The sequence below is a fragment of the Macaca nemestrina genome, chromosome 10 (genome assembly GCF_043159975.1).
Source record: "Macaca nemestrina isolate mMacNem1 chromosome 10, mMacNem.hap1, whole genome shotgun sequence".
NCBI classification, from domain to species: domain Eukaryota; kingdom Metazoa; phylum Chordata; class Mammalia; order Primates; family Cercopithecidae; genus Macaca; species Macaca nemestrina.
This window is the reverse complement of record NC_092134.1, coordinates 121508957-121531374: the sequence shown is the minus strand read 5'-3', so window position 1 is coordinate 121531374 and position 22418 is coordinate 121508957. Positions and strand designations below refer to the sequence as shown.

The window sequence follows — 22418 nt, the reverse complement described above, 5'->3', positions numbered from 1 at the left end:
ACAATCTAGGCTGTGGAGAGAAGTTAACCTTGTAAAATTATCAGGTTGAGTTCCGCTTTGATGTTTTTCTTGGGTTATCCTAGATGCTTACTATGGTTTGCCTTTTGTACAAGTAATATATGTATGTATAAATTAGGCTACATTCAATATATATATAAATATATATTATATATGTATGTTATATATAATATATAAATTATATTATGTATATTATAAATAAAGATATAATATATATATAATATATATAAAATTCCGGACCATTGACTCTGGATCAAGGGCCCATAAGTGCAGTCCACTGTTGATTCTTTGCTCACATAGTGAATTTTCCCGCATCATACAATCTCCATTGCTTTCACTACTCTTCTAGACTTGTCTTTATATATCATAGTAAATTTTTGGAGGACTTTTTTTTTTTTCTATTTATGTATGTGCTACTTTTCCTGGAAAACATCATTGCTGTTGTATCACGGGAATGGAGGGAAATTAAAGGTAGAGCTCAATTTATGAATTGCCTAACAAGTGATCTTTGTTAAGCTTTTGCCTAATCACTGCCATAATAGGGAACTAAGTCCCCTTCCATGCCATTTCGTTCTCCCCCTTTCCTCTCCTCTCTGTTTAGATATGGTCTTTTGAAATTGGGGAGTCCAGAACCTAGTACAACAGATGTGGCATGACTGGAACAAAGCAAAGTGTGGCTGTCACCTCTTTTGTAGAAAAAATAATTTGTGAACCTTTTTACAACATACACTTGCCTAAGCATCAACTCTAAACCTACAGAACATCAACACGTGGGTGAGCAGGAAGGAGAACGTGTAATTTTGTCATATGCCTGCTTACGAACCACTGGTCTAGTTAATGAGATCCTTAACACATACTGGGACTGCACTTGCTTTTTTTTTTGTCAGCATACTAATCTATAGATGTATATTTTGTTTTTATTAGCTAAAGCTTTGAAGACCTTCACATGAGTTAATACTATGCTCCATTCATCTGTCGTGTGCCTTTGGTGCTTTAGATCTTCTGTTTTTTGTTTGGTCCCAATGCAAATAGGAAGATAACTAAGGTTTCTGCTTTGTTAAATATCTTCTGGTGATTTATGTATAGCTAGAACAGTGAAAATTGGGAGGCGAAAACACTATATAAATAGTAAAACAATTTGACAGATTTATAACTACCACTCCAGGTCTAAAATGTATGGGTCTAAAATGTACCTGGACTAGATGTCTTTAGTCCAAAATACTCAAGTGGCTGGGGTGGGGGGATTGTTTGAGCCCAGTAGCTCAAGATCAGCCTGGGCAACATAGTGAGATCCTGTCTCACAAATAAATAAATAAATAAATAAATAAATAAATAAAATCTAGCTGGACATTATGGAAAACAGTATGGAGGTTCCTCAAAAAACTAAAAATAGAACTCCCATTTGATCCAGCAATCCTACTGCTGAGTATATACTCAAAGGAAATCAGTATGCTCCCATGTTTGTTGTAGCACTGTTCACAATAGCTAAGATACAGAGTTAACCTCAGTGTCTGTGAACAGATGAATAGATACAGAACGGGGTATATATACACAATGGAATACTATTCAGCCTTAAAAAGAATGTAATACTGTCATTTGTAGCAACATGGCTGGAACTGGAGGTCATTATGTTAAATAAAATAAACCAGACAGAGACAAATGCTGCAAGTTTTTACTTACATGTGGGAGCCTAAAAAGTGGATCTTGTGTAGATAGAAAGTAGAATGGTGTTTGCCAGAGGCTGGGAAGGGAAGAGGGGAGGAAGGAATGAAGAGAGCTGGTTAATGGATACAAACATACAGTTAGATAGAAGGAATAAATTCTAGTATTTGATAGCACAGTAGAGAAATTATAGTTAACAATAACTTATATTTCAAAATAGCTAGAAGGGAAGAATTGTAATGTTCCTTTATTTATCATTTTCATGCTGCTGATAAAGACATACCCGAAACTGGGCAATTTACAAAAGAAAGAGGTTTAGTTGGAATTACAGTTCCACATGGCTGGGGAAGACTCACAATCATGGCAGAAGGCAAGGAGGAGCAAGTCACATCTTACATGTATGGCGGCAAGCAAAGACAGAGAGTCAAGAGAAAAGGGTTTCTCCTTATAAAACCATCAGATCTCATCAGACTTATTCACTACCATGAGAATAGTATGGGTGAAACTGCTGCCATGATTCAGTTATCTCCCACTAGGTCCCTCCCACAACTATGGGAATTATGGAAGGTACAATTCAAGATGAGATTTGGGTGGGGACGCAGCCAAACTATATCAGTTCCCAACACAAAGAAAGACAAATGTTTAAGGTGATGTATCATCCAGTTATCCTGATTTGATTATTACACATTGTATACATATATCGCAACATTACATGTACCCCAAACTATGCAGAACTCTGATATATCAATTAAAGAGTTAAAAAAAAAAAAAAAAAAAAAACCCAGGAAAAAAAGCTGGAAAAGGAAGGCTTGAGATTTGATGCACTAAATTATGTGTACTTTTGGAAATATTATTAACATAAGGTGGCACTGTTAATAGTGAAATGAACTTTTCATCCTAGGTGCACCCTTTGAGATGGCAGGAACAATGGCTCTTTGTCTTCTACAAGGGTGATTATCACATGGTAGGCTTTTTCAAACACTAACCTGCCTTCGATTCTGATATGTTCTCTCTAGGGGACCTCCCAACCTCCTGAATCAATGCTGTAGTGAGCCAGTTACTGATGTGTGTGTCACATCCATCAGGTATGTTGACGTGAGAAAAAAAGTTTACAAATCACAGCTCTATAAACTGGAACCAAGAAGGGCATGAACCTAATTTGTGGACCAAGCAAGCATTTACTTTCCTGTACAAAGTTCCTCTAAGGAGAGATTTAAATAAATATAGTGTAGAGGAAGGGCCTTTTTCAGGAGTTTCTTTAACATCAGTGAAATATTCTCGCAAGAGGCAATATTTGACTCAGTATATTCATTGGTCATTTAGATTTTAGTTTTGGCTTTAATTACTGGTATTCTAGCCTTCAATGGTAGACTGTTTCATAATGTTTCTCCATAAAGTTGAGTTTCAGTTTTATTTTCTATAGTTTATGAGTCCATGCTTGTAACTTATAGGGAAATCATAAAAACAGAACACTGAACTTCTAAAAGGATATCCCTGCCTTAGAGATGGTATATAATACTTTCTTATGAGTTGGGATAAATAAGAAACCTCTTTGTGGCACTTTGGGCAAGAAAAGAAGTTTTACTGTAGTTAACATTGTGATGAAATGGATACTAAAGACTTGCACCTGGAATATTTTTATCTAATGTAGTTAACAATTAATTTGTATAATAAATAGCTATCAGAGAAGGATTATAATGATCTTAGACTCTACATATTCTTCTCAAAGTACTAAATTTTACAATTATAATCTCCACAGAAGAAAATAAGATTTAAAAATGCAAATAAAACATGCAAGAACTTGAATCTGTTATTCTGCTTCTACTTACTGTGTCTTTTCACGTTTTTAAGTAGAGTATTGCATTGATTGTCAACTAGGCCAAATTTTATCCCTGCCTGAAGATATATTATTTAGTTTTTAGGACTTGAAGAGTGCTACTGGTTTGACATCTGCTAGGTAAAGTTCAGGAGCATCGTTAAACATCCTACAGTTCACAGGAGAGCTCCCTATTAGAAATAATTATCTGACCCAAAATGTCAGTAATGCTAAGGTTGAGAGATACCTTAGCATTATTTATTTAATCCATGCTCCATATGGAAAGAAGGATGGAATCAATAGAAATGGAATTTTTCCTAAGTATGAAAATAGTGATAGCAGGATCAATTGATGGAGGGATTCAAATACAGCACAGTGATTAAGATGCTAGATTTGTTATCGGGGTTGAGTTCTGGTTTCTACTCTAGCCACTTGTTAGCCATGTGGCCTTGGTAAAATGATTAGTTCCTCTGAGACAGAGTGTCATTTATAAAATGTGGATGATAAATTCTACCTTACAGGCTTGCTTGGATGAATAAAATTGCTTGCAGCCTGGAAAGTATTCCATGTTCAATAAATTGTAGCTACTGTTCCATTTAGAATGTAAATTGATATTGGTAGCATAGTATTTATATGTTACATAGAGAGTGAGATGGTAGAAATATTAACAGAAATGAATTTCTTGAATATAAATATTTCTTTGCAGTTTAATGAAGAGCTGTAGTATTTATACATAGTATTATATATGTATACTATATATACACATAGAGTATATATACACACACAGTATATATATGTATACTACATATAACTAGAATAGAGGCATTATATGTATATATCTAGCAAAGCACAGTCATATAGATATATAACTAGAAAATAATATTTGACAATTTGGGGAGATCTATAGAGATGTAACCCTCAAGACAGTAAACTAACATTAAAAATGCCAAATTATTAACAGAGGTTATCAATGAGGTTTGTTAAAAAGAAAAAATGATATTTTCCCTTTGAAAATTTTACATTCTTTTATTATTTTATTTTAGAGATAGGATATTGCTCTGTCACTGTCACCCAGGCTGAAGTGCAGTGGCGTGATCATAGCTCACTGTGTATAACCTTGAACACTTAAGTGACTGCTGGCCTTGGCATCCCAAAACACTGGGATTACAAACATGAGCCACTGCACTTGGCCTATTCTATATTGTCATATTGCTTAATTTTGTTTTCAAAAAACATACATTTTGTAATTTAGAAAACAAGTATTATAAATTAAAAAAACCCTCATAGCTCCCCAATATAAATGGTGAAAAATATAATTGTTAAAACATTCCTCTTCTAATTTATAGGGTTACCCTTTTTGCTGGTTTATCTGTATTCGTTGGTTTTCCTCTTCAGTCACCTTTCTAAAAGTGGATAAGCTGTGAGACCCATTAACATTTTACTGGCATGATAAAGCTGGTCATGTTGATGCCTTTATCTCCTAAGCTGGCTTGTAGTGCCTGCATGAAGCCAGCACAGTTTGGTCTGGGTGGTGAGTAGACGAACAGTGCAGAAGAATTTAGAACTTGAATCTCTAAAGCCAGAACTCTATCCTTGACCAAGTCTTCCCTAACAATTTATTAAAAACTTCAATAAAAACGTAGAAGGCATATTATTTAAATTTCCAGTTGACAAAAACTGGAAGGCATAGATACTAGCTTAGATGATTGAATACCAGTTTCAAAATATACATAGATTTGAATAACGAGTAAACATTAAATTTTAAAAATAGTTAATTTAAAAATATTTAAAAGAGAAAAGGTAAATTTCTATAAATTTAGATTTAGGAATAATTTTATAGTTTCATGATGAGAGAAGTTGGACCATTATCTAATGCCCATTACCTAAGTTTTAGATTGCCACAGTTCATTGAACTGACAATCTCTTAGACTAGATTTTGAAAGCAAAATTTTCAGAATCCTTTGCTGTGTTTGTAGCATTGTGACCATTTCTGCTTGCTATATTTTAGGAGGAGTATTGACTACTATGAAGTGGTCAGAAAGCCTGGAATTAGTCAAATCCCTGCTCTGCCATGTATTAACTCTGTGGCTTTAGGTAAATTGTAATGCTTAATCTCTCAAAGCTTAGGTTTTCTTATATAAAAACATTTTTTTAAGCTACCCTAGAAAAATGTTTTTGGGATTGACTGAGAGTATAATGATGCTAATAATAATAACTTAATAAACCTTGTATGTTGCTTACTCAAAGCCAAGCTAAATTCTAAAAATTTATGTTTGTAAGTACATTTACTTCTCGTTAGTACTCTGAGGTTGATACTGTTGTGCTCATTTTACAGCTGAAGAAACAGGCACAGTGAGCTTAATGTCTCTATATATTCTAGTAAATCATAGTTAAAAATTTTTGTGCATATGAGTGCTAGACGTGGTATCATGTGTTTATATACCTTTGTGAATTTTTGCCAGAAGAAGGAAGTTGGGCTTATCTCAATAAACGTTTTGAGCCCTGTTGGTACCTATAAAGATATATATAAAGAGGTATATCTAAAAACTGAGTTCGTTTCCTGTAATCCATACTAAAAACAATTTATCAAGTTAATATAGTAATATATTGTATAAGTATACATGTATAATATAGTAAGATGTATATGATAATATATGTTCAAGTTAATATAGCATAATTAGAAAAATCATAATTGAGTTCAAATAATATTATTGAATGATACTTTAAAATATTTTCCAACTGTTATGCTGTTCCATTTACTTTGAAAAAAATAGATTCTTTTCAATTTCAAGTGTAAAATAATTGCCTCCTGGGTATATATTTTAAAGATGGCTTACAAACTAGATTCATTAATTCAAAATTAGGAAAATAGGCAACCCACTAACAAAGAGAATCAGCTCATTTTCTTAGATGCTAACAAAACTAATTATACAAATTCTGACAAAGCGGACATTGCAAATGAATGAAAATAAAAGGATTGTTCATGATCATATTGAGTAAATAAGGAGAGGCTTCGTGCGAGTAGATGATTTATTGGATACTTAATTGAACATTAATTGATTATTTAAATCATTTTAAAGAAACACTGGTATTCATCTCTTCATGAGAATGACAGTTTTTTTTTTTTTCAGGAGTACTGGCAATCACTATCTGATTCAGTCTAATGTTTTTTGGCTGGGACAGGAACGCTGAACTTTATTTCCAAATGAGTAATAATGATAAACAATCCTAGAGGAAAGTGGGAAAATGCCTGATGGCTTATTGTAGGGAAAAAGAAGGGTGTGTGAGAGGAGGAATTACTCAGTTATCATTGATCTGGAGAAGAAAGAGCATGGTCCATTTGCAAAAACAATTCTTAGTTCACTTTTTTTTTTTTTTTTGCCTTTAGTGATATTATGGATAATAGCAATAAATTTTTATTTTCTCAGTTTATATATATCAGATTTCTCACTTTGTGTCATCAGTTAATTCATTCAAATCCACTTCCAAAACTTTAATGTTGGTAACCTTGCCAATACTGTTTAGAAAATCGATCTTGAGTCTCTGGGTTATAAACAGCCTCATATTTTCATAAATATGAAAGAGAGCCACCAAAAAAACTGCACTTATTTTTTTAGCCTTGGTGTCTCTGTTTTCCATAAAATGATATAGCCTAATAAGAGAGCTTTACTCTAGCGGCCTTCATTGTAGCCCATGTGCAGGATGATTCTGAAATATATAAATTAAATGAATAGAAACAGACATGTCGACAAGTTTGTTTAGCAGCAGCGATTGGATATGCTATTCTTAAACCCAAACTTTTGTTTACTCATTCATTCCTAGAATTTCAGTATTTTAAGAAGTCTCAGTGCTACAAGATTTCCTGTATTTTTTTTTAAATGTGGTAACATATACATAACATAAAATTTACCATTTTAACCATTTTTAAATATACAGTTCAGTGACATTAAGTACATTTACATTGTTGGGCAACTGTAACCACAGTCCACTTCCGGAACTTTTTCATCTTCCCAAACTGATACTCTATACACATTTAAACAACAACTTCCCATTCCCTCCTCCTCCCAGCCCCTGGTAACTACCATTCCACTTTCTGTCTCCATGAATTTAACTATTTTTGATATCTCCTATGAGTGGATTCATGATGTTTGTCCTTTTATGACTGGCTTATTTTACTTGGCATAATGTCTTCAGAGTTCATCCATGTGTCAGAATTTCCTTCCTTTTTAAGGCTGAATAATGTTCCATTATATCTGTATGCCACGTTTTGTTTATCCATTTATTTATTGTTGGCTACTTGGGTTGCTTTCACTTTTTGTCCATTGTACATATGTTGCTATGAATATGTGTGTACAAATAGGAAGATTTTTATATTGTTTAACAATGGCAGTAATGTGAACTTTCTGTATAAAATCACCAAGTTGACAAAGGAGCTGCAGCAAATGTGGGTGGTTTCGCTGCATTTTTAAAACTAGAATACTTTCTTAAACTGATCCTAATCAATGAGCTTCTCATGCAAAGATTAGAGCTTACAGGAAGAGAATGAAAGGCATACATGAAACACATTTGGCCCATTAATTAAGACCTTTAAATTTTGGTTTAAAACTGAAACTTTATTGCTTGGCTGGTCTTTACATATAGGACTCAGACTATTAAAAAGCTGATAGAGAAAGCTTAAAATACTATTATTTTAGTCATCCTAGAGAAGCAAAGAAGTCTGTCTTAACAAATAACGAAAATGTGAGCATAAATAACACATTTTTTCAAGATAACTTAATGCTTTTTTTATTAGGCTCTTTTTGGAGCTAATGAAACTATTATCTAAGGAGGAGATAAATTAATTTTCCACCAACAAGATCAGTATAGCAATATTCTGAGTTCAAAAGACTTTTTAAGGATGCTGTAACCATATATGGCAAGCCTTTTATAAACCCCCTTTTGAATGTTGCTTCAAGCAATCATTTGTGTATTCGTATTAATTTTCAATCTAATCATTCCAAATGAGGCAAAGTTTTGTGTACCAGTGATTGAATTAGAAGAAAGAACAAGTTACTTTGTGTAGTCTAAAAGCTTTGTAAGAATCCTCCGCTTGCAGCGTTTGCACAGTTCTCCATTAGCCCTGTCGTGTTTTTTTCCTACTTTGAGACATCCATTAGTAGATGCTTTAACACTAATCCGTTTTCTATCCCAAATACATAGAAGTCCAGGAGCCAGGGATGCAGGTGTCATTTTACCTTCTAGTAGTCTATTTTTGTGTTCTGGTACATGTCCCACTGAGCTCTATTTTTAAAAGTAAGGAGCTGCTTGCTACCTGAAGCTAGAGAGATACTAAAGAATGAAAGACCTCAAGAGTCCTGCTGTCTAAAGGAATATCACAGTCAGACACTGATGAGAGTGGAGGTAGTAGCTGAGTCTTTTGTTGTAAAAGCTCATGTTGACTGTTTAACATTGTGTGTGTGTGTGTGTGTGTGTGTGTGTGTTTCAGACGGAGTCTGGCTCTGTCGCCCAGGCTGGAGTGTAGTGGCGCAATCTGGGCTCACTGCAAGCTCCGCCTCCAGGTTCACGCCATTCTCCTGCCTCAGCCTCCCGAGGAGCTGGGACTACAGGCGCCCGCCACCAGGCCCGCCTAATTTTTTGTATTTTTAGTAGAGACGGAGTTTCACCGTGTTAGCCAGGATGGTCTCGATTTCCTGACCTCATGATCCGCCTGCCTCGGCCTCCCAAAGTGCTGGGATTACAGGCGTGAGCCACCGCGCCTGGCCAACATTGTTAATATTTTAATATACATTTTTGTTTATTTTGTTTGTTCTTTTCTCTATTGCTAATTTTCCCCTAGTAGGCTAAGCATTTCAGAGAGATCATGAATCCTCATTTTGTTTCGTTTGCTCTTTTCCCTATTGCTAATTTTCTTCTAGTATGCTAAGCATTTTAGAAATGTCTCAACTTCTCTTAAGATTAGAGGTATGTATTATTTATATTTGAGGCTCAAAGGGATTAAGTAATTTACCCACTGTTTATCAGATGCAGAGCCTGGGTTTGGGTCCAGGTCTCTCTGGTGCTGATGGCGTCCTGTTTCTGTTACACTAGATGGTCAAAACATCACTGAAATTTACAGGATATAACTTTCTTCCAAGTGTTAATCTTTATACCCAGTCCTTCTTTCCTTTTTCTATTCTCACTGTCCTCGTTTATGGCCGTATCACTTCCTAGTTGGATGGGTTGCTGCAGCACCTTCCCAACTGGTCTCCCTACCCTCATGCCTTCTGAATATTAATTTATTCGTTGAACTACCACACTACACCTTCTTGTAGTACAGCTCTAATCAGGCAGCAGTTTTGTTGAATGTTAGTATTTAATCATGTAAATCCTTCGATAAAAAGTAGTTTGTAATTGTTTGTTGCCTTTCAAATGAAATAAATACCTCTTCGTTTGGGATTCAGGACCCTCTCTCATCTACCCTTCTTAACATTCAGTCATTTTAAACTGCTACTGCCTTCGTCACATCATTTTTCAAGTGACTTTGAAGTATGCTGTTTCTCTCTCAAGATAGAGATGGGTAGATCTCTTGAGGTCCTACTTCTGTTTACCACATGATTGCCCTCTGCCCATAATTCTCATCTCTTTATCCTGATCTCCAACCAGCTTAGGTTGAAATTTTACCCATCTTTTACCTGTTTCACGATGTGTTTTCTGATCATCCCCATTGGAAGCTCTTTCTCCTTCCTCTGAATCTCCATAGCGCTGTATCTATTGCTGTCTTACGGCACTTATATTTTCCGTCTTGGATTGTGAATAGTTTTATAAGTGAGGGTGAGTTCCTTAAGGATGATCAATGTATAATTGAGCCCACCTTGCCTGCGCCCCACATTATTTATTGAGTGCCTTGTAGATGCTTAACAAATGTTTTTGAGGAAATAAGATATCATAATTTGAATGCAGGTAGTGCTTGGAAATTTAGATAATATCTTAAGTATATATTATCTTATTAAATCTGATAACAGTAGTGTGGAATTTGGTGATTATCCCCAATTGATGAATAGTACTTAGAAATTCACAGACATAGGTTCAATATGTATCTATGGAGGTTTGCGGATAGTTCTGCTGCTGGGGAAGTTGTTAGGTAGGAGTCCTAAGTTAAACTGTAAGGAGCAAACAAGACCTCCTGGGAAACTGGATCCTGGATTTCTTTTTTAAAATATTTTTTTGAGAGAGAGTCTCACTTTGCTGTGCAGTGGCACGACCTTGGCTTACTGCAACCTCCACCTGCTGGGTTCAAGCGATTCTCCTGGCTCAGCCTCTCAAGTAGGTGGGATTACAGGTGTGTGTCACCACGCCCTACTAATTTTTGTATTTTTAGTATAGATGGAGTTTTGCCATGTTGGCCAGACTGGTCTCGTCTCGAACTCCTGGCCTCAAGTGATCCACCTGCCTTGGCTTCCCAAAATGCTGGGATTGTAGGAGTGAGCCACCACGCCTGGCCTGGATCCTGGATTTCTGAACGCTGGTTGTGATTTGGACTCATCCTCAGGAAATCAAATATAAAATCATTTACTAAGCCCCACCCCATCAGATTTTCATCTTATGGTGGGCCCCAGATGTTGGAATTTTTGTTTTTAAGTGTAACAACTTTGAAAAATATTATACTGAATGTATAGAAGACATTTATGAATATAAATTTATTGCTATTATAAACACACTCAAAAATTTTGAGCAGATAATTTACAGAGTTCTTTTTATAGAATATAAATTTGATGTTTTCTTTATGTCTGCAGTATTGTGAAAAATAAATTTTTTTCTGAGGCTGGGCTGAAAAATAGGTCTGTATCCTAGTTGTACAAGAATAACCCTTCAGAGGCACAGGATTATGTTGATATAATCCTAACTGAGCTATAAGAGTTAAATGCATTATGATGGCTACTGTGGATCAGCTCATGTTTCTGGGAAATGCAAGCTTGGGTGCCAGTAAAGATTATATTTAAAACTCAAAATAGGAAACAGAAAAGTCTTGTGTATGAATGAGAAACATTTGATGACAGGAAGTTACATAAGAATAGAGAAATAATATATAATTCCTCCTCATTATGTAATAATGTCTCATTTTTCTTTCTCCTTAAGGAATGCCATCACATGAATTTTTATTGTTGCTGTTACATTAGTAACCAAATTTCATTTTCGTTTTGTGTGGGTGATTTTAATTAAATTTTTTCTTGCTTGCTCAAGGTCTATCTTTACCAACTTGAATTATTGCAAAATGCAACAGTTCCATAATATCTTCTGAGATAATTAAAATGTTTGGAGATATTTTCCTGATGCTGAATGGCTCAACTTTTCATGCTTTATACTAGTATGTGTGCCTCTAAATGTCTGTTCTCTCCTTTACAGTTAGCTGTCCAGTGTGGTTAGCGGGAATCTTTGTTTCTGTTTTGAAGAAGAATTGCAAGTTTGCAAGGAGAGCACTTACATGCTTGTCAAGTTAATAGTCTTATTTATTCACAGTTGTAGTCAGTGGGCACTAGATGGAGGCCTGAGGGTGACAGTATATTTTTCCTGTGTAGGACAGCTCTTAGAATTTGTGAGCACCATTCCTCTTACCATCTAGCAGCCTTTTCCCCATTACAATAAAATTTACAATTATGTTATGAACGAAGAGCTTCTTGGAATTGCTTCTTAAAGAAAGTGAAGTCATTTAACATCAGAATGTTCAAAATGACAATTCTGTGATGAAGAAGGAGAATTTAGAAGTATGACAAACTACATTTTGTCTTTTTTTATAAGGCCCCCCCAAATTTTTATTTCAGGGCTATTTGCAAATTCGAGTTTCAAATAAAAACAAACAAAATATTACGACTATAAATTATAATAAATTTTTATTTAGGTTTTTCTGGCACAATTAGAAATTTGGTTATATGTAATATATATGTAGATACATATATATATATATATATATATATATATATCGAGAGACTTTAGACACAGTAGGCCCTCAATTTCTGAAAGTTTTCAAACTCTGAAAACTTAATAATTTAGTTAATCTTTAGATTTCGACTTCAGTTTGCTAATGAATTATTTTCTTTCAAAGGCTCTTCCTGGAATTTCTCTTTTTTTGGCAGGTGTGTTTGCATGTCTCAAGTGACACAGTTTGGCCAGATTTCTGAAAAAGAATACTTTAAAAGAAAAATGTAGGTAGGCTCTTCAGTGTTTTAATGTTATTACTTTGAGATAAACTAACATAGAGCATAATCACATGGTATATGGTGTATTAATAGGAATATGTGTCGTTTTCTTAAGCCCCATTCCAATTTTATGATAGTTTTTTGTTTCTTTTAATAATTTTTTTGGGTTTATAACTTTATCTCGGGGGATGTATTATTTTTTTCTTCCTCATTTTTTGAGTTAAATTTTAGCAAAAGTGACTTAATTATAATCTTGGAGACGCATGCTGCTTAAAACTAATTGGGTCCTGGACTTAATAAAATCACACTTATGTAGAAAGCCATATACTGTAAGTTAAAAAAGAAAAGGGACAACTTTGGTAATTTTCAAGTTAAAAGTAAAATACTGTAAGTTTTATGAGGTCAGGAACCACATGTCTTAATTTTTTCTTTATTCTGAATTGAACCTAGTTACTATATGCATGACAGATACTCATTAAATTGTTTTATTAATTTATTTGTTATAAATCTATTGAATGGAACTGGCAATTCTAGCTTTTTCCCCATAGATCTGGCTTTATCTGATAATATTTCTCTAATGGAAATAGCAATTCCTAAAAGTGTAATTAACTCTTTGACCTGTCCACCTCAGACCACCTTATTTCTATATGTCTAAATTATTTCCTTTGCAGGCATGATTCATATTCCTCGAGCTATTGGCCACATGCCAAGAACCATTGCCATTCTACACATGTGTAGGTTACAGAGTTTTTTTTTTTTTTTTTGAGCGGGAACTAGCATGTAAATCCTTTCTTCAAAATACATATTTATCTACCGGCTGATAACCTGACAAAGGAGTGATCATGGTTCCCTACTGCTTGCTGACTCAAGGACAGAGTTTTCTGCTACCTTTATTTCTTCCCCCAACATTTATTTTGACAAACTGCTTTATTCAGAGAGAGAATGAATATAGGATCAGCCTCTCTGTACAAACATTTGAATTTGGTGTGAAGGAGGGATAAGTCTCAGAGGAAATGGAAAAGGGGAAATAGAAAAGAGGAAGTATGGTCCATGCTGCCCAAACCGCTGCTTCTTATTAATCCTTCTCTGTCCCCTCAGCAGTTTTTCTCTATCTTTGTTATGTGTGTTTGGTCCATTCTGTTATGGATATCTATCGCTAGGGATAACCCAGGCCTCTTATGGTTGCTTTGTGCACACCGTCTCCTTACTCCAGTCACTACCTCCTGTTTTCTCTGAGCCTGCCAGGTTCCTTCCAGCCTTCATCCTCTTCCAGTCCCTGCGATGACCTAAATTCTCTTCTGCACTTACTAAAATCCTGTTCATCTTTTATTCCCCATTTCCAGGCCCCTCTCTTTCACGAAGCTTTCTGAAACTACACAGCTTCATTCTCATTTACCTGAGCTGCTCACACATGGCACCTCTCAGTTTAGCATTTCCTTACTCTGTTGCGTGCTCTTCATTTTCCTGACTCATCATAGACATCCGATTGTTTTCTTTTTTGTTCGACTTTATTGAGATGGAATTGAAAATAAAATCGTATATATTCACAGAATACAATGTGATGATTCGATATACATATACATTGTGAAATAATGACCACAATCAAACTAACACATCAATCACACAGTTACCTGTGTGTGGTGGAGTTAGGGGGTGGTGGCGAGGATACTTGAAGTCTGCTGTCTTAGCAAACTTTGAGTAAATGATACAGTATTTTTAACTATATTGTAAATTAGATCCCCAGAACGTACGAACTTACTCATCTTGTGACTGAAAGTTTCTACCTTTGGACCAACGTCTCCCCATTCCCTCCACCTTCCAGCCCTTGACAATCACCATTCTACTCCCTGTTTTTATGAGTTCAACTTTCTTAGATTCCACATATAAGTGAGATCATGTGGTAGGCTTATTTCACTTAGCATGATATCCTACAGGTTCACCTGTGTTGTGCAAATGGTGGGATTTTCTCCTTTTTAATGGCTGAATAGTATTTCGCTGTGTATGCATACATATACATATACACACATCACATGTTCTTTATCCGTTTATATATTGTTAAACACTTAGGTTGTTTCAATGTCTTGGCTTTGTGAATAGTGCTGCAATAAGCATGGGAGGGCAGATATCCCTTTGACACACTGTTTTTATTTCCTTTGCATGTATACCTGTAAATGAGATTGCTGGATCTTATGGAAGTTCTGTTTTTAATTTTTTTGAGGAATATCAATGTTGTTTTTCATAATCACTGTACTAAATTACATTCTTACTAACAGCATATAAGCATGGAGTTTTTCCACACCCTTGCCAACACTCGTCATCTTTTGTCTTTTTGCTAGTCTCCATCCTAATAGGTGTGAGGCAATATCTCATTGTGATTTTTATTTGCATTCCCATGATGATTACTGAGGTTGAACACCTTTTCATGTACTTATTGGCCATTTGTTTGTTTTCTTTAAAAATAGTCTGTTCAGGTCCTTTGCCCATTATTAAATCAAGTTACTTATTATTTGCTGTTGTATAAGTTCCTGATATATTTTGGATATTAATCTCTTATTGGGTGTAAGATCTGCAGTTGTTTTCTCCTATTCTGTAGGTTGCATTTTCATTTCCTTGATCATTTCCTTTGTTGTGGAGAAGCCTTTTAGTTTGATAGAGTCCTATTGGTTTACTTTTGCTTTTGTTGCCTATGCTTTCGGTGTCATACCCATAAAATCATTACCAATACGAATATCTTTTTCTCTGTTTTCTTAGAGGAGACTTATGGCTTCAGGTCTTACATTTAAGTCTTTAATTCATTTTGAACTAATTTTTGTACATGGTGTAAGATAATGGTCAATATCATTTTTGTGTGTATGGATGTACAGTTTTCCCAACACCATTTATTAAAGAGATATTCTTTCCCCATTGTTTATTCTGTGCCTTTGTTAAGGATTAGGTGACCATATATGCATAGGTTTGTTTCTGGACTCTGTTCTGTTCCATTGGTCTTTGTGATAGACATCCTGTCTATGCTGCTTTTCTGCCTTATGGCAGGCAAAAGTCACTGGTATACTATACAGTTTGGGATCAACGTAGATGTTGATTACAGGCTCTGTGATCTAGAGAAAGTTACTTAGCATCTCTGTGCCTTTTCATTCTCTATTTAATAGTGACAATATTTCCTATCTCCAAATGTTATGACTTAATCTTAAGATAATTTGCTTACAGCATCTATCAAAGTGCCAAACATAGCAGGTACACAGTATTATTTCCTTTTCCTCATAAATACACAGTTAGGTTCAGCATGGTTATTTATGAAAAAGGTTTTTAAAAAATTGAGCAACTGAATACATTCTAATTGAATGGCTGAATTATTTGAAAGGCAAAAAAGGCAGGTGATAAAGTTAGTTTGAAGTATCTTCATGTAGGTATTCTTGGTCTAGAAGTGCAGTAACTCTAAATCTAGCAAAACAAACTTTATTCCCATATGCTGTAGCTGATTACCGAGGTTCCCAGAGGGAGGCTGGTGGTGTTTTGGGGTCTAGTTTATTAGACTGGATTAGACAGGGTAGTTGCAGGAAGATATATCCGCATTCCCAATTCCTTCCAATACAAAGATTTTGTGGCTTATTAAATTTTTTAATTGATTATGGAGTACTTAATTTTAGCTTTTTATAAACTTATAATTTTTTTAAAAAACCTATTTCCAGTTGGCTTTTGTGTTTTTCGTAGTATAGATACAGTATGTTGCATATCTATATTGACTACATGAAGAAAAGCAACTAATATATAAAAATTAATTTTTATTTTTTGTTGTTGAATGTCATGGTTTCAGACTTCTCTTCTACTGAAGTGTAGTAAAATGTGTTTTCTATTTTTATTTATTTATTTATTTTGAGATGGAGTCTCGCTCTGTCCCCCAGCCTGTAGTGCAGTGGCACGATCTCGGCTTACTGCAACCTCTGCCTCCTGGGTTCAAGCGATTCTTCTGCCTCTGCCTCCTGAGTAACTGGGACTACGCGCACCACCATGCCCAGCTAATGTTTGTATTTTTAGTAGAGACAGGGTTTCACCGTATTAGTCAGGCTGGTCTTGAACTCCTGACCTCGTGATCCACCCACCTCAGCCTCCCAAAGTGGCAGGATTACAGACATGAGCCACCGCACCCGGCCAGTGTGTTTTCTTTCTTTATTTCTTTATTAGAAAAGTCATGTGTTATAACTTAACATTTTAGAAATCTATAAGAGTATAGCTGTAGTTAAAAAAAATATAAACAAGTGTTATTAGTCTTCCTACATAAAATATTGGTATAGAACCTGCATACCTTAAATAAAAGCTTATAGTTACAAAAATTGATATTCCTAGTGATATTGTATACTGTAGTTTAATTTACATGGCTGTTTGGCTCTGTTGATGATAAAAAAACCCTTCATTATTAAGGATAACACTTCACAGAAAATTGACTGAACTTTAATTTGCAGTTGGTGTTAAAGAGTTTCTTTTTATAAGGGTCATTTTTCATTTTTATTTCAAAGATTAAATGGATTTGTACATAATTATTTTAACATAACATCTGTTCTCATTTTTTCCCTATTCAGAACGTTTTTCTGAAATAGTCCATGTTTGTATTTTGTAAACTATGTACAAACAAGTTTTAAAGGAAAATATATAATCCTGAGTGATTATATAATTTATTGCCATTCTCTATCTTATTATATTAATTTTATTTAATACACATCTTGTTTTTCAACAGACTTTTCTGAATGTCATGATAATATTAAGCTCTATGACAACATTAATTATGTGTACATATATTATTTCTATTGCATAGTTTTTGTGTGCAATGATGGATCCATTGAGAATGAGGATTCTGGAAAGCTCTAAAAGAGTGGCTTGTGTGTTTTTCCTTCTTCCTTTTTTCCTCCTTTCCTCCCTCCCTCCCTTTCTTCTGGAAAGGGGATGTTTTGTTAATGAAATTTCATGCAAATTCAATGAATGGATAGCTAAAACAAATATGATCCAAACTATTGACAAAAGTAGAGGCAGGCTTAGAACTCCAGCCTCTTCATCATCTCCTCATTTCCCCCTGAATTCCTTTTCATGTGATTTCTTGGACAGATGCATCTGGAATCTGAAAGTAATATTTAATAGAGTATTCAAATGCTTAATAGTTGTTATATTTGTAAGTCAGTGACACAGCTTGAAGCCACAAGCAATATTTAATCTTGAATAGGTTTTACTTTTTAAAATTCTATTTGAACTTTTTTCTTTTTTATTAATTGTGATCATTTCTACAACTCTTTCTAGAAAACATTGTTTCTCAGATTTGAATATATTTGTTATTATTAGCTCTTTTATTTAAAGATGAACTAAATTTCTTAAGGACAAAAGGAATGATTTTTATGTACAATTTGATACTATATAGAGAGAACATTTTCTTTTAGAAATTATCAAAATTGTGAAATCTTTGATAGATGGAAGAAAGTATTTGTCTTTGCTTATAATGAGTACTTTCAAAATGAAGTCACTGAATAAAAATAGTAATCTTATGAAATATTATAGCTGGATGTCATCAGAGAGATGATATTATAAATCTTCTACCCCAAATAGTGAATTTTCGTATAGTCTTTCTATTATAAATGTTTTGTCACTATTGAAATACGTTGTATGAAAGAGAGCTTGGTCAAACCAATACAAAGCGATGGGAGTATTACAAAGAAAAAGCCTTTGAATCCAAGTGCACATTGGAGCAAGCTGTGATTCTTCTACATATTAGCTATTTGTTACTGGGCATTCAGCAAATTCCTTAGCTTTTGGTTTTCTGTCTACTAATGGAAAATTTAAATTCCAGCTCTGCAGGTTTGTTGAGTATTAATATAAATGGATTATCTCATAGACAAATGTTTTAAAATAAAATATAGATATAGGATACTTGCTGTATTGAACCAAAAACTGCCTTGTAACTTTGATTCCTCTGTCCTAGTGTTTATTTTCTATCCTATATGCCTGTTAGGATTCCCAAGTCTTCCTGTCCCCAGGCTAAAGCTATTCATTTAATTCAACTGTCCATTGTCTGGCCTCATTTTCATATTTCTGAAACACTGTTCTTCCCTGGGATGCACTAGTTAAATCTTACTGTGGTATTGGGCTATCCTTTTTTGTTGCCATCCTCAGGGAAGCCACACTTGTTTGGCATGACCCTGTTGTCTTGGCCTTACTCAGTTGTACCCAAGCTGAGCAGTGAGATTCTGATCCAGGCATTCAGTATTGAGACCAAGGGAGCCTTTTCCAACATGCAAAAGCTGTAGGGCTTGAAGCAGAGAAAGTCAATTCACAGAGAAAATGAAACGTATAATTTCTGTTCTCTCTGCTAGTGGGGGAGGTGAGGAAGAGGGATCTCAGTTACTTCAGGACTTTCATGATTCTTGCTCTACTTCTTCCCTGAAGCTACACTGTGATCCTGTTCTTTGTTCTATAAATAACCACCTCCATCAGTTACCTAGAGTTAGTTTCTAATATTGTAATTACTATTTTTCATCAAAAGATGATGTTTGTTTTGTTGTTGTTGTTGTTTTCGGTGAGAACCATTAAGATGTGTCCTGTGATATCGTTTTTACTTGTCAGTTATGTCTCCATAGAGTTATTTTTAAAAGATGCTGTTCATTATAAGACCTTCCCAATTCAGAGGTATCAAAATGTGAAAACAATATTTTAATATAGCAATCTATTTTGAAAACATCTCTGTTAAAATCTAAGGCTCAGAATTGAACCCGAAAACTGACTCCCCTCTCCCCTTGAAATGGTGACGTTAAAATAAAAGCCAACATATTTCCTGTTCTGTCCACAGAGCCTTTATCTCTTGTCTCCAGAAGCCTATGAAACATTTCCATTTAGATGTCCCCATCAAACATATTTCACAATTCATATTCTTCTGCCTTGTCAGGCTGGATCTCCTTACTTTGTTTTCACAGCAGCACCATTTACCCCATCTTCTAAACTAGTGATCAAAGAGTAATTTGGAATTATTTTCTCCTTCTTTCAAATTTTGGCATTTATTTTTAAATTAATAGTTTAAATCATGGTATAATACACATAACAAAGTTTACCATCTTAGCCATTTTTAACTGCACATGTCAGTGGTATTAAGTTCATTCACATTGTTGTGCAACCATCATCAACATCCATCTTCGGAACTCTTTCCATTTTACAAAACTGAAGCACTGTACCCGTTAAAAATTACTCCCCATTTCTTCCTTTACCAAGCCCCTGGTAGCCACCATTCCACTTTCTGTCCCTATGAGTTTGACTACTTTAGAAACCTTTTAGAAGTGAAATAGGACAGTATGTGTCTGTTTTTGTGACTAGCTTATTTTACTTGGCATAATGTATTCAAAGTTTATGTGTATTGTAGCATGTGTCAGAGTTTTGACATTTCTTGTGTTGACATTATTCTGCTGCTTACTCTTTTTTTTTCCTCTCTTTATGTTCTCGCTGACAACTGGAAGGCCTAAGGTTTTATTACTTTGCACCTGAGCTACTGAAATAATGTCCTAGCAGGTCTCTGGAGATTCTCTCCCTGCTTACTGTCATAATCTGTAATGCATGAATAATCTTTGTAATGCATGAATACATGGCTTTCATCTGGTTGTTGACAATAGGACTATCATGAATGGACTTCCATGGGTGGTTAGTGCAATGTAGAGGTCTGAGATAGCCCCATTCTTGCTAAAAACATTACACATTTTCATTTAATGTCCCCCATGTAGTCTGTTCCTTCAATGTAATTTCTGAAACCTTTATAGTATAGGTAGACCCTTTAAAAAATTATCATATGCTTAAATTTATATTCCACCATTCTTAGCCAAGGACCTTCATTTCAATTTTATGGTCATTTAATTTCCTCAGTGTTTATATCTGTGTCTTCTTCTTTTTGCCTTTAATTCCCCTCAGCCAACAATTTCAGCATACTTCTTATGATCTGTCCAAATATGTGTTATGTGTAGAGCTTACCTTTTTCGTTAAAACTTCACTATTGTTACAGCCCTGTATAGTTCACTTAGTTACACTCATACTCTTAAACACTGTTATAGACTGTGTTGTACTGGTTAGAAGCCATATTAACTAGATTTCAGTTTCTTGAAAATTTATATTTGTTTTTTATAGGTCCACATTAGCAAGCATAGTGTGAATACATATTAAGTGGGTAATAAATATTTGTTGTGTTTGTGGTATTTTAATAGTGCAATGATAGAATAAATTATAGATGTGCTATAAAATGCCAATTTCTACCTCATTGTTGTTTCTAAATCTCCCACTTTTAATTGACCTGAAAGTGCTTTAGCATGTGAAAATATTTTAGAAATTATTAGTGTTCTTTTTTCCTCCTGAGAATCACACAGGCAACTTTTTTGATTTAACATATATGTCGTCTAGCATTATCCCAACATTAGAAGTAGTTAATATATGCATGGGCAATTATTAGATACATATCTAAGAAAGTGAAAAACCAACAGACAGACAAAACCCACTTAAGTCAATAATATTGGCAACAGGATTTAGAATGCTGTTATAGCACATGAGATTCTCCACCTCCTACCTACGTGGAATATGGGGTATGTGTAAAGAATATTGTTTAGCCCTATTTTGTGGAAGATGGGGTATGTGTAAAGAATATCGTTTAGCCCTATTTTGTGGAAGATGGGGTATGTGTAAAGAATATCGTTTAGCCCTATTTTGTGGAATATGGGGTATGTGTAAAGAATATTGTTTACCCTATTTTGTGGAATATGGGGTATGTGTAAAGAATATTGTTTAGCCCTGTTTTTTTTGTTTGTTTCTTTTGAACTACTCTGTTTTCCTTAACTTTCCTTGTCTTTTTCTGAATGACCTTAATCTCAAGGTAGTTGTTGAGTGGGAGGGATGACTTTTAGCCATCTTTTTCCTCCAACTCAGGTAGATAGGATTTACCAGCTTGGCCTTAATTTCCTCCTTTCTGTTAACATTGAAGACCATCATACTAGCTGTAAAAATCAAATACTGTAATAAGAGTGAGGGAGTGTGTGTTTAAAAGTCTGTAGCTATAATAGCTCATACCACATATGTGGCAAGAAACAGATACTGTACAAATCAGTTCAATAATGAGGCATTGAAACACCAGTTACATACTGTACTAGGAATAAAATGATAAACAGAGTAACACCATTCTCTCCTTTTGGATTTTTATAGTTTAGTAGGAATGCCTTAAGTAATGACAAGTACATGAATATGATTAAAGGGATGTAAAATACTGAAGAGCAAAGGAATTTTACTTTGTCTATGGGACCAGTGAAAGCCTTTGAGAAAGTGTTCTTTAAACAAAGACTTGAAAGTTGAGCAGGAGGTAACCAGGCAAAAAGGAACCCAGAAAGTTTTCCAAGTAGAGTTTTCCAAATAGCATGTGTGAAGACTTGCAAGCTTGTGCAACCCACCTTTTTTTTTTTTTTTTTTTTTTTTTATTATTGCTGTTCTATTTTGTTTTGTTTTGTTTTGTTTTAGGCTTTTAGCAGCCTGAAGCCATGGTTCTTTGTTTTTGTCTCTAGTTTTAAGTGGAAAAGTGGGCTGAGGAAGGGGCTTCACTGGCCCAACCAGAAACAGAAACTTGGAACCCATGACTGTATTTTCTCCCTTGGACACCCCTGCCTAGGACAAGAGGGAGCTGTACTGTAGAATGCTGAGGAAATGGAAAAGCAACATTGGTGGAACAGAGAGCATGGAGAAACCATCAGTGCGGG

At 34.7% G+C, this 22418-nt stretch overlaps 1 protein-coding gene across 3 annotated transcripts in view; it reads left to right on the top strand.

Moving 5' to 3' along the window:
* Window positions 1–22418, top strand: part of LOC105481259 (phosphodiesterase 3A) — a 312844-nt gene that overhangs the window by 21612 nt on the left and 268814 nt on the right. Inside the window, exon 1 of one of the 3 annotated variants that reach the window (XM_071072100.1) lies at window positions 184–2765. The exons of the other annotated variants lie outside the window; for them this stretch is intronic. The gene's annotated coding sequence lies outside the window, so the exon portion shown is untranslated. Of the gene's footprint in view, window positions 1–183; window positions 2766–22418 lie in introns of those variants that run through there. 3 annotated transcript variants of the gene reach the window in all.